Source organism: Natator depressus, chromosome 1 (assembly GCF_965152275.1).
Source record: "Natator depressus isolate rNatDep1 chromosome 1, rNatDep2.hap1, whole genome shotgun sequence".
NCBI lineage: Eukaryota > Metazoa > Chordata > Testudines > Cheloniidae > Natator > Natator depressus.
In genome coordinates this window covers 205,473,084-205,486,954 of record NC_134234.1, presented here as the reverse complement: position 1 = coordinate 205,486,954, position 13,871 = coordinate 205,473,084, and positions in this window count along the sequence as shown.

The window sequence follows — 13,871 nt, the reverse complement described above, 5'->3', positions numbered from 1 at the left end:
CAATGGCCAGCAGTGGACCAGAAAGCAATTGTTAGGTTTCATGAAGAATAGGGTAGAACAGGGATCGGCAACCTTTGGCACGCAGCCCACCAGGGTAAGCCCCATAACGGGCCAGTCCAGTTTGTTTACCTGCTGCATCCGCAGGTTTGGCCGATCGCAGCTCCCACTGGCTGCGGTTTGCTGCTCCAGGCCAATGGGGGCTGCGGGAAGTGGCAGCCAGCACATCCCTCGGCCCACGCCGCTTCCTGCAGCCCCCATTGGCCTGGAGTGGCAAACCGCGGCCAGTGGGAGCTGCAATCGGCCGAACCTGTGGACGCGGCAGGTAAACAAACCGGCCCGGGCCACCAGGAGGCTTACCCTGGCGGGCCGCGGGCCAAAGGTTGCCGATCCCTGGGATAGAAAGTACTACTGAAAATATTGTAACACCACTCTAAATTGATAATACTCAAGATAAAGACATACTATTCGTTTCTGGATGCCCCAGGTTAAAAAAGTTATAGCAGAAATAGAAGATGGTCAAAAGGTGAGGAATAAAGATGAGAGACAAAGAGATTGAAAAGATTAGGACTGTCTTCTTTACAAGGAAAAGAAGAGGGAGCCATGATAGAGGTATATATAATAAACATTATAAAGAGAAGGTGGATTACATTCGTACATTGTCTTATAATATCAGAACAAGAAGTGTCCAATGAAATGTAAAAGACGACAAACTTAAAAACTGATTTTTTTAAAATTGTTTTACAGAATGTATGGCTAACCTGTGGAACTCATTTACACAAGATATTAAAGTGCAAGTATTCAGCAGGATTCAGAAAAACTTGCACATATATGAATAAAGAATATAAACCTATATGCTTCAAAGTATTAGACATGGACTATAAGCAACTGACTGATTATGCTTAAGAAGAAACTTATACTGTGGGCTCGTTATTCCATATCTGTTCATTGTGAGGATTTTTGTACCTTCATCTTGAAGCATTTGGTGCTTAGATGGACAACTAGCCTCATCCAGAATGGCAATTTCTGTATTTCTAAGGGAATTCTGTGCAACAAAATTCTGGTTTGGGACTATCTGAAGCAATTAGCTCACAGTTTATATCTATTTCTGTTTCTGCACAGAAACAATTCAGTTCAAATCTACCCAATTTTATCAGGAAAGCATTGGGAGGGTCTTGGACCTGCCACTAACTGAAGCAGCTTAGATTAACCAAGCTGCCCATCAGTAGACACTGTGATTAGGCTCATTACAGTTCTTCAGTTATCACAGATATAGAATACAGTCACATATGGAGATGTTTCTCACTGGTACAAAATAACTTATTGGCTCTGAATTGTTCAAACTGAGCTGGCCAGTCTTAAAATGACCTATAAAAGAAAACAAAAATGTTGGATCCTTTTTGTTTCTTAATGATGTATGCAGAAGGCCCACAGGTATTTTTTAAATGTTTTTCCCTGCTTGTTTTTTACATTAGAAATTCAGCTCTCATCTGCTGTATTTTTCCTACGGGACAGCATGAAAGACTGGAGAACTCATATGGTTACAAATGACGTCAGAGGTACCAGGAAGATAAACCTGATTAATTGGCAAGGGAAGGGATTTTTATTCAGCCTGTTTAAAACACTCTCTTGATTTCTGTTGACACCTGTTTAATTCAAATGCCCAACAAACACTTTGGTAAAATATATTTGTTAAAAATTCTATACTGTACCACATCAGATAAGATTAAAGGCTCCCAGTCCATTTCTTCCTCTTTTAAAGGGGGACCTCCAGCAAAATCAAGAAAGACAAGACAAATCTTGATATTCCTAGGGTTTGGTTTTGTGTTTTAATCTTTAGGTTGTTTGTTTTTTAAGAGAGATTTCAGAGCTCTGAGCTATCAGAGCATACAAATTCTGCACAAATTCACACAAGCACTGCATGTGCAGACTGCAGCCACTCTGCATTGTGTTATGAATGTTGTTGAATTATTTTGCTTTAGCTCCATATGGGCTTGGGGTTCAACATTCCTCCCTTTCAAGCAAAGAAACAGGAGCAAGTGTGCTCTTAAAATAGAAATCTTTCCTACCAGTAAAATAAGGAGGAGACGGGGACAAAAGAGAGAAACTCCTGGCATGTTGGAAGAGTGGATTGTGAACAGACCATCTCTACCAGTCTCCAAGAGGTGTCACTGAGATTTTTCTGAGAAGCCAAAAACTTGCTTGGAGCAGGGAGAGTGGTTCTGATGAAGGTCTCTCGCTACTGTAATTTGGCTTTATTAAATGTAAGGATTTACCCCTGTTTCCGGAAAATTTCCTTCTTTCTTTTGTTTGCATTTAAGAGAACTGGTTTTTCCTTTTTATTTCTTTATTTTATTTTTCTTTCCTTAAACAAATTTTACACCTTTACCACATTTTTATAGAACATGTTGATCATTTTATTTTCTTTGGGACAACCTAGAAGTATGATAAAAATCTGGGGTTTTTTTTTTGTTTGTTTGGGGGCTGGAGGTAGGTATTTTATATTTCACACATGCCAAGTTCAGAAGAGAAATCATTAAGTATGATTTCCACCCTAGCACAGGCCAGATGTGCAGCATATATAACCAATGTAGTTTAATCCACACATGGATTAAAAAAATAACCAGGAAGGAAGTATGAACTGTCCCATTTATCTCAATAGGTTTGTTTACTCTGAAACCTAATGTTAACTGTCAACATTATTTACTATTTCACTGCTGACCAAAGTACACACACACAAAGGAAGAGCCTATTATGAATGTTTGCCCAGTCTACTGTGAATGGGATTCATTTCCATGGACGAAGCTGGCGAATGCTACAGAGAGTGCTCGACTGTACCAGATTGTGCAGAATGTTCCACAGTGGAACTATCAGGCTGCTTGTTGTAAGAGAGTCTTTTCATTAAACTACCGTAATATATAAAGGAACATTTACTGAGCTAGGAGCCATGAGTTGTGGTTTCAGTTCTAGTGACTGCTGTTTATGCTTCAGCATACTTCCTAGCCCCTATCACTGAACAAAGCTTTATGCCCCAACCCTAGAAGGCAGTCAAATATTAGTCCATTCTCTATTTTACATATAGGTTTGCAACAAAATTGTATGATGTCATTTCAAACCGACTGAAAGTTGAACCGCTGCTTGCTAATACAGCAGAGCTAAACTTCATCAGGTTATCCATGCTTCCTTTCATACTGCATGAACCAAATCTATGTGCTGTAGTTATCCTATCTGTAACCACTCCACCACGCTCCCTGCCCGCAACTAAGGATAGAACCTGGGATTCTTGATCTCCAGTGTGCTTCTGCTGTCATCAAAGAGTTGTGTAACCCACTGGAAAGTGTATGTCAAATCTCCCTGTAATATTTGGTCGGCATAAGGCTAGCAATTTCCCCAGTAGCTCAACTAGTTCAGCAATCTGTGATGCGGATTTAGAGGTCCAGGATTTGGATTCTGTTGTTGGGTGTGGGGTGTGGTTTCACAAAAGATAGGCTTGTTTTTCTGGGGTAGGTTGGTTTGTTTGCTTGTATGTTTGTTAATGATTAATTTAATTCACACAGTGAAATAATATCCTTTAAATAGGCTTTATAGTTAAAAAAAATCAATCTGTCAGTTACAGCGTAACACACAAGATACAATAGCAGTCAACGTGCTCATTTGTCACACATCTTGCTGGTATCACACACTGACAAGTTTGATGGTCAAAGAACCACCTTTTTATTTATTTTTAACCTAGCTGAGCTTTGGCTCCTAAACCTAACTACTCTCAAGCTGCTTTTGAGGGAAGAGGTTAGCTGAAGTGGCAATGTCTTTGTGATTTAGGAGAAAGTTTTAGTGGCTGATGTGTGGGCTGCCACTCAGGATTCTGAGTGGACTGGGGAGATTTTATGGATACTGGGACATTTGATGTGTTTTTTAACAAAATCTCCATAGGGCCTGGAGCAAAAGAAAAGTCTGATAAATTGTAGTAAATAAAGAGCAAATTCTCCCTTCAGGATACACTCCTGCAACTGCACAGAAAACAACTGCATTAGTGTAAGGGCAGAGTTTTATCCATGGTGTATAATGGCTCTTTATTACATGCCATGGTTCCCTGCTCCTTGAATTGGATTGTATTCTGGAGGGAGGAAGTCTGATCTTGTGAAAGCACAGGAATAGGAGTCTGAAGACCTGGCTTTGCATATGTTTCCTGTGTGACCTTGGGCAAGTTACTTTAGCCCTCTGTGCCTCAGTTTCCTCAGCTGTAAAATGAGGCTAATAAGCTTTCCTAAATTGGTTAGTCTCTAAGGTGCCACTAGTACTCCTTTTCTTTTTGCGAATACTGACTAACACGGCTGCTACTCTGAAACCAGAGGTAAACTATCAACCTAGAGGTGTAGCATTTCAACCTGACACTCTGCTAGTGGAGTGCATGGCATAGACAAACAATGAAACATGCCAGGGGACAGACATTTCAGTCCTGCATAATAAATAAGGAAACCAATGAAAGCATTATGCCTTTGTGTCTTTCAGAAACCTACAGGCCGGGCCTTCCTACCTTTCTTTTCTTGCTCTCTGCTCCAAGGGCTCAGCTGGCCTAAAAGAAACGTGCATGGCCCTGCACTATTGCAGCCCCTTCATCTTTCCTCTCTCCTGGCAGCTTGAAAGGGAGGGCCTCCACTGGGGATCTAATATCAAAAGGGAAAGGGTAATGCCACTTCATGGAGGGGGGGAATAATTACCAAATTTCCTGAATAGTAAACAGCTTTAAAACCCCTGAACGCTTTCTAGCTGGGCCCTAGTGGATGCCTGCACAGTTATATCATCCATCTGCCTGCTGCAGTTTGGGCTATTGTTGCAGCTTTCCTTCCACCCCCCCCCCCCCCAAAAAAAAAGTTTGATTTAAAAAGTATCATAAACGTTAATAGCGGTGGGCCTGGCAGGACAAATTGAATGAATGCTTCAAAGTCCGTGGGCAGGAGGGAGTTTCTCCAGTGCGGCTTCCCCTTCTCTGCAGGGAATTCCACCGCCCCAGTGGAGAGCCCCGCAGCCGCACACGCCGGGAGCGCCAAGGCTGAGAAAGGGCCGGGGGACGAGTAGTAGCTCGGGACGGTCAGCAGGGGGCAGCGTGGTGACTCGGCTCGGGCTGCGGTGAGTCTGGTCAGCGGGGGGCGGGTTACTCTCCGGAGGGGAACGGGAAGAAAGGGATGGGGCGGAGAAAGCGCTGCCCGGGAACTGCTGAGTCCGCTTTCTCGCGGCACAGATCGCTCCCGTCCCCCACGCATCCCCCCCAGCCCGGCGCTGCTTCCTCCGCTGCGCTGTGCGAGGCGAAAAGCCAACCGGGCTGGAGACCAGGGCGCAGCTCCGGCTCCCCAGAGGAGCCCAGCCTGGCTTTGCCGGTGGTGGGTGATCTTCCCTGGGGGCCCGCGGCGCTGGGGGGCAACCCTCCAAAGCGCCGACCCACGGCGTGGCCCTAGCGCCAGAGGCCGGGGCGGGGGGGGGGGGGGGTCCCAGCGGCACCAGCCCTGTTCTGTGCCGGGGCAAAGCCCGCTCTCAAGCGGTCTGGTCCCTGGCCAGCCAGAAAGCAGGTCCCCAGCCCCACCCGGCTCCTCCGCCGCTTTCTGTGAGGCCCCCGGGGGTCCCACCGCCGCTGGGAAGGTCACGGATCGATAAAGGCAGGTGTCGCTTGAGATCAAGTTGCAGGAAACTCCCCATGGCCGCGGAGGGACCAGCGCCGGAGCGAGGAGTGCAGGATCGGGCCCAGTTTCAGCTCCTTGGAGCCCGAGGAACACATTAGGATCCGGGTGTTGGGGGTGAGGGTGGGGGGGTCCCTTCCTGCAGCACTGAAATATTACACACCGTGGCCTGCCCCCTTACCTTGTAGATTTCAGAGCAGAGATGTCTCGGGCACAATCCCGCTCCCTTGGCCGGAGGAGGTTTGACACTTGGATCAGGCAACCTAAGGCGGTCAAGCGAGCCTGTGCCCGAAAGCAAAAGTGAGTTTAATACAGGGTGAGAGACGCGTGCTGCTCTTTGGAGCAGAGACGCTGAGGCACAGATGAGATTAAAACGGTGCCCCAACCGCTCTGCTTTTCTTAAACACACACACAACGCGAGAGGGGCCAAGGATCAGCTTGGGCCGCAGGGCCTCCCTGAATGTCTAAGGCACGTAGGGGGAGGCGCACGCTCGATTTCACTGGAAGCTTTTAAATATTCCGTTAAGGTATTTCCCCCATGCATCTTGCTAACCACTGCTGGAAGCCCAGTGAATGCATCCATATATAAAGGACCGCTACTTGGATGTGTCACTTAAGTACGTTACCCGGCTCTTTGTTTGTCTTTGATTCAGTTCTCCGCCTTGATCTATACCCGTGATTATGAGAGGGTGGCTAAAAATATTCCTCCTTCCTAAGAGACTGCTGGTCCTCAGTGAGTAGCAAAGGCAGTCGCCCAAACTGCGGGCTCTTCCTCTCTGCACTTGCCTGTTCAATGCTGCTAAGGGCTCTGCATCTCTGCATCACTGCCACGCGTTTAGTAACCACGTCTCCAAACAATTGCCATTGAGCGAATGAGGGTGGCGGAGGCTGGGAGCAGCCTCGGGGGCTGGGGGTGGAGGCATTTTCTGGAACCCTTCATCTATAAAGTCCTCCTGGGGCTGCAGATCTAGATCAGGACTGGATAGGTGGGAAATGCAGAATTGTTGCACCCACCCTAATTGCATCCCTATTCCAGTGGCTTTTAGGAGAGAATTGGCTTAAGTGAGTCTGCGTCAGGCAGATCCGAGGTCGACCGAAGTGTGTATGTTTTCGGAAGACAAAGAATAGCCTGCAAACTGCGACTTACCCCAAAATGGAACATTTCCAGCCCTGGCGCATTCGAACCATTTTGGCTGAGCACGACGTCAACTTTACCCTTACATGAAAACCCATCGGGGAAACACACCAAGCGTTGGAGCTGGCAGGCAGAAACACTTTTTCCTGAAGTGCAAGGGTCCTCGTTTTTCAAGCGTCTCAGAGGGGGGAATGAAAGTGATTTCACAAGGAAGGGAAAAAAGTTTAAAAGAAACATAAAAGCACAAAACAATTACAGACCTGATTTCCTTAAAGAAATTAAATCCCAAACTCCTGACAAAATTCCCTGCATAGACTCCTTTAGTTCTCTGTTAATGCCCTCCCCCTTCCCTCCACCCCCGGTAAAGATTTACAGAGCCATGCATGCAAAAGAGGACTTCACCAAAGACTCTCATTTGAACACTAGAATTCAGCGTCTCGAACATTGTACAACAGCGAACACTGAACGCTGATACAGTTCTAGTTAGCTCCCTCGCCTGTCTTCCCGTTGTTATGAAGTCTGGGCAAGGAGCTCTCTGGCCCCACACATTTCTGGGATTTCAGCATTCAATTTCATAAAGTATCCTTTTTATATGGGGGGGGAGGTTCGGAGCGAGTAAATCCGTGATTCAATTTAAAAAATCCTGGGTCCCAAATTCTTTCAAAGAATATTGCAAATTCCCTTGCTTGCCGGTTTTTCTGAACAAACATTTCTCTTCAAAATATGGACAGATTCCTTTTTATTTACTCGCTGTGCATTTCTTTATCTTGTAGTGCAATGCAGTGTTTGGTCTTGTACACGTGTGCTTTAGGATCCCCCCCCCCCCTTTAATTCTTGAGAGCCGGTCATCTTTGAATTAGGAAATGAGTATTTACAGGTGTCTGACTGTGTCCACATTCTAGCACAATACACTGTATATTGCGCCTTTGGAGAGCCATTTGGATACAGTCCTATTCAAACACACGTGAAAGAGGATTTCAGGGAGGAGACTCTGTATTTAAGGCATAGAACTCTGCATAGAAAATTCAGCATGTGGGTGCATAGTCCGTGGGAATATACATTTTGCATGGGTGTACAAAGAGACAGATTGCATACACGAGATTCAGTGTGTAGAGCATAAGCGAACAATAACACAGTGGGAAACAGCTACACATGCAATCTGATTGTCAGAAAGTGACACGCATACACGCGCTGTCTTTCTCTCTGTAAATACTGCCTGCCCTTAGGTACCTCTACCTCACCAAAGCAGTCATTTCTCAGCCCGGTAACTCGATTGACTCATTGAGTCTACTCTCTGAAATAAATACCATTTCAGGCTCTGGAGCCATGGTGCCGTGGGTCTTGTGCAGGTCTTCTCCTCCCATGGCGCTTCCTCTTATCGAGCAGGGTGCACACGATGAAGTAAGAACCTTAATGTTTTGAAATGCAATGTTGAAAGCCCCGCGAAATTGATCTTTTCACTAGTTGCAAAATATTTTGGAGACTTCTTCCAAACCCCTCTCGGAAAGGAAGGTGCTTTTCAAACACCCCCTTAGCCACCGCAGGTGCGGAGGGACCCCTTTGAGTGCAGGCGCTGCAGATATTCTGAAACCCTGGAGGGCCGCACCTTTCTTGATGTCCAATATCTTGGGACATGCTATCCAGTGGCAGTCACCCTGGCTTCATGCTCTCTCTGGGGAGCAACTTGCTCTGTGCGTGGTTTGGTGTATGCCTGTGTGTTAGCCTGCGTGTTTCCGTGAACTTTATGCTCTGTAAGTTTGAAGGGTATCTCTGATTTCTCTCTGGCTTTCACACCCTCCTGTGGGCAGGCTGGAGTCCCTGAGTATTAATGGCGCAGCCCCATGGCTCTGACATTCTCTTCCCAATATAAGGGAGCTCCGCTTCAATTCCCCATCCAACGGCTGGATGTTGAAGCTAGACAAATTCAGACTGGGAATAAGGGGTACATTTTTTAAGGGTGAATGTAATTAACCTTTGGAACAATTTACCAAGGATCCCGGTGGATTCTGCATCACTGACCATTTTTACATCAAGTTCGGATGTTTTTTCTAACAGATGTTGGAGGAATTACTTTGGGGATGTTCTGTGGCCTGTGTTATACAGGGGGTCAGACTAGAGAATCACAAAGGTCCTGCTAGCCTTGGAATCGAGGAATATCTGCGTTCCTAAACCATTCTACTCTGGGGTTTGGTTTTTTTTATCTTCAACTTTTCAGCAACGCTTTATTCTCAGCTCTCCTCCCTGTCCTGAACTTGTAGGGAGGCAACAGAAAGATGCTGGTGAAACGTGTTTTGTGGGAAGTGATGATTTCAAGAGATCCATACAATTGAGCCTCCCACCCAAATAAATACATAAAAGTCACACCTATTCTTTTAAAGTCTCCTCTCCTTTCCAAGGTGAACTCTTGCCCCTTTTCTAACTTGCAGATCTACCTATCATTATAAATTAGATACATTAGATACAATAGGTTAGGTTCGATATAAATGATAATGTGCCCCTCACTTCAGTATCCAGTTTCCCTTGGCTGGTCTGTTTCTTGTGCAAGGAATTTAAAAAACAAAAACAAAAACAAACAAAACAATTCAAGACATAAAAGAAAACCCCACCATCACCAGCCAGAAAAGCAAGGGACTTTGACTGATCGAGATTTCTATGACGGAAATGTATTTATCTGACTTGACTATAGCAAAATCGTACAAACTCTCAGGCCATCAAAACTATGCCAATGCATAAAACAGGAATAACTGTATAGGAAAAAAGACAAAATTCAGCGCTCATCAAAGTCCTCTCACAGTCTATTGCTACTTTTCAAGCATAAACATGATTTTTAAAATGTAAAAACCCAACGAGTTCTGATTTTCTTAATAATTTTCCTTTCAGATTTTCAACCCTTCTATTTTTTTTAACTGCTCTTCCTTAGAAAACAAGGGAATCAGCAATGGTGGAGTCTTGTCTTCCGACTAAAATGTGAAGAGATAATGGCTACAACCCAATTTTGTTACTAGAGGGGGGCATTCGTTGGAAAATGGCAATAAAATTATAAAAATCATTAAAAGTGAGCCCCAAAGTGAACACATGAGCAGAACACCGTTGTGAATCTAGAAACTAAACAGGTCCCGATCCTGCAACTTTTGCTATCTAAAAAGTCAAAATTATTCCCTACTCGAGCCAATAGACACACCGAGTGGGGAGGCTGCAGGATCTAGAGCTGACCGAGGAACTGCTGAACCGACGGTTACTGCAAGATTTATGGATACGGACCTTCGAAGGCTTTAAACAAAAAATCCAGCGGATTTAATGTCTTGGATTCGGAATGGCTGCATTTGGAGAGTATTTTGCAGCAACTGCCCATGATCCATATTGTATCGTTCAGGTATCCTCCCCCAGGCTACTTCTACCACCTGTGGTCGATTTCTCTTGTGATCTCTTGGGGGGAGTAGTTTGCTAAATGGTCTCCCAAAAAATTAAAGAAACTTTTTAACCAAGGCTTTTTTTTGCAGCCCTGAAAATTCACAGTCCCCAGGGGACCAATTATGAAATCTGAAGCTGGTACAGGTAACCCGAAAATCCTGCGGTGGAAGAGAAGGAGGACTCGTGTAGCATAAGCTGGTCAGTACTGTGCTGAGTCTTGTGTTTAAAGAATAATAAGGGAAATAAATATGGTAATTACAGTAAGGAAGTAACTAAGAAAAACGCAAATCTGGCATAGAGAGGGATATGCAAAATCTGGTTTGCGCGTGTCAGCCTGCATGTCTAATCGTATGTTTATGCAGAAGAAAGGGGAAAGAAAAGGACGGGTGCCAGGTTTGACAGACATCGTGTTCTGCATTGCTGTGTGGAAGAACAGTTGTGTCCCTTCTGCGCTTCTCTTTAGTGTAACGAAGCGGGTCAGTCGAGCAGCCCAGCTAGGGCAGAAGTAAAGGCGAGGTGATGGGCAGGACGATGGGTTTGATCGCTCCGTGAGTCTTCTAGCTCTCTGTACCCGGGGCTGGTTGCGGGAGGAGCACTATGAGACCACACACCTGCCCCCCGGGATACACACAAGGCAGCAACGAAGGGTGACCAGGGCATACAACTGCGCCAAGGCGTTTGTTTGCAGTAGCAAGGATTCCCCCCCCTTGCCCAAAAGTGCAGTCGCCAGACTATCTTTAGGGGGATTGAATCCGTATTATTCGTGGCACGTTTGTCGTCTCTGTTTCGCAGCCAGATAGTTGTTCCGCCAGCCCGCAAGGTACCGGTCACAGCGTTAATCCTGCAAAATCTGCTCGATCAAGTAGGCTCACCTGCTCACAGGAGTGAGGGGCTAGAGGCCTGGTTGGGGCCTTTATTTTGCAGCGAAACCCCTTTAAGACCCATGCCTGGGCCAAGAGCTCAGAATGAAGCCAGCAGTCCAACCCACGGGCTGGGGTGACCCTTCTCCCTCTGCTCCCATCTCCTCTTCCTGCCTGGGGGCTGGGAGAACAGAGGCCCAGATCGCAGCCAGAGTCTGTCTGATATTTGCGGTGTTCAGATATTAACGAGGAACAATCTGGGAAGACAATTATTTAGATAAGGAACGTTCACAACAGGGACCTGCGGCGGGGGTCCCAGGCCTCTCCCCCGAAATCTGACCCAGGCCGCCTTCTCTGCTGTCCCCCTTTGATGGCTTGGAGGAAGGGCTGTAAACTGCTCGTTATCCCACAGCCAGTTGAGCGCTGTCATTTCTCCTCCGCAGCCCAGCCAGGCGATTCCTTCTCCCTTCCTAGTGTGTGTGCTGCTCTATAAACGTCGCAATCACTCTTTCTAAAGGGGTCTGTTCCTAGAGCTCTCCGTCGGGCTCGGCTACCGACCAGAGGTACAGTCCCCCCAGCCGGCTTTTCCCCTTTTGCAGGAAACCCTCTGACAGACCAGCACTGCGAGAGGGGGCGAGAATTACATTGATTGTATAACTGTGTATTGTCGATGCAGAGATCTGGACGTAGGTGCTGGAATTAGGGGGGCTGGGGCGCTGCCCGCAGCTTGAAGTGGTTCCCATCACGTACAGGGTTTTCAATTTGGTTCAATGGCCTTCAGCACCCTCGCTCTACAACTTGTCCCGGCACCCCCGGATCACGGGCAGGATCCTGCGAAAATTGCTACAACGAAATCCAGGACATCCGTGGGAGTGGAAGCCAAGCAAGGAGAGTGGCTAAACGCAGGTACACCTGCCTATCTATTGACTAACTCTAGAGGCCTGTCTGTTATGGATATTCTTATCCGGTGGGTACGTTTCGTTTCTTGGTATACAAGGAAATAAACATCTCTCTGGCACCACTAAGGACCTGACTGCATCGGTCCTCCACACCTGAGAATAACCTGCTGGGAGCTGGTTTATTAAAACAGACTAAACCTGCCCCCCCACCTTGTATTATTGCACCGCATGCTACTGGGCTGCGTTAGGCTGTTGTGTCATGCAGGAATGTGATGGCTTTTTAGAACCTCCTATAAAAGAATAAAGCATAAGGCGCAGCCTGGCTCTGAAACTCGTTTTCCGGCGTGTTATTAAACTGCAGCCTTCATACTCCGCCAAACAACTGTGGAGATGGCGCAAGGCAGAGAGAAAGACCAGTCTTGTATCCCTCCCGTTTTATGGACAGAAGAAAGCTGCGCGAGGCGTTTCCTGTCTTGAGGTTTTGTGCAGCTCTTTAGGCAGGTTATTTCTTTGGAGCCCAGCCACCGAATCCATTGTCTTTATCTGATGCTTGAAAGATTGGGGGCTGAGGGGAGGGAGCAAAATCATGGTTGAAAACGCTTTGAAGTCGTCCAACTGTTGCAGCTCCACTTTTCCCCCCGCCAGTCTCCAGATGCACCAGAACTGCTGACTTTGATCTCACAAAGCCACGTTTTATATTTTTTAATTTTTCAAAAAATGGCTGAGTGGCTGAGAGCATGATGGCAACCATGCCGGGAGTGAGGTCATGGGGCGGGGCGGTGGCAGATAGTTAATGGAGCTGGGGAACGAAGATGCAGGGACGGGTTTTCTATCCACGGGCTCCACAGGAACATCTGCTCCCGGCCCGTTTTACAGCCATTCTTGTTCACAGAAGAAAAGTTTCCGCCAGCGCATATGGGCGTAGCTGCCGTATGCGATGCGCTCCCCTTTATGTGTAAACGGGTCCATTCGCGGGCTGCGAGAACTGGGGCAGGGTGCCTGGGAGATGGCTCACACCCGGGGATTATAAACAGCCCGGGATCTTTTGAAACCGGGAACGTTCGTATAAAAACAACGCGGGAGTCTGAAGTGGGCTGGGGGGCCAGGGCCAGGAGCCACACATACGGGAAAAGAAAAGGAGTACTTGTGGCATTTAGGCGACCCCCGAGCATGCTCAAATAAATTGGTTAGTCTCTAAGGTGCCACAGGTACTCCTTTTCTTTTTGCGAATACAGACTAACACGGCTGTTACTCTGAAACATACGGGAAAGCCTCTTGCAAGGGGCCCACGTCCTTCCAGAGAGGACAGGAGAAGGGATTTCGTTTGCTTTGGAATAGGGCACAGCCGTTCCAGCCGTCCTGATTCGCTCCCCTAGCAAGGGGCTCAGTGAAACGAGACGGCTCGTGCAGTTTTGTGTCCGTGGAGTTAGTTTCATAATCCCAGAGCGGCTGGGGATTAGGGAAAGAGCAGGATCATGTCAGCCAGAGCCGGGGCCGCCTGCATTCCTCCTACCCCTCACCAGGAGGGCAAAGGCTCTGGTTGCCCTGCATTTCCTGAGGCTCCAGATCTGGCTCCAGCAAAGTCACACACTTTTGCCACAGCCCTCAGGCTGCAGTGAATGAATGTCTCTGGGGCGTATAGAGGGCGTGCTGCAAGGCAGAGACCCTGGGCCGCTTCAGGGGCCTGTAGCTGGGCAATCAGGGGATCTGGCCCTGCTTCAGGGGCCTGTAGCTGGGCAATCAGGAGATCTGGCCCTGCTTCAGGGGCCTGTAGCTGGGCAATCAGGGGATCTGGCCCTGCTTCCCCTAAAGCGCCGTGCTCAAAGTCCCCATTAACACCCCCCTAAAGTCCTGAGCCGGGTCGATGGCCCCTCCCACCTGTCCAGAGCCTCTGATC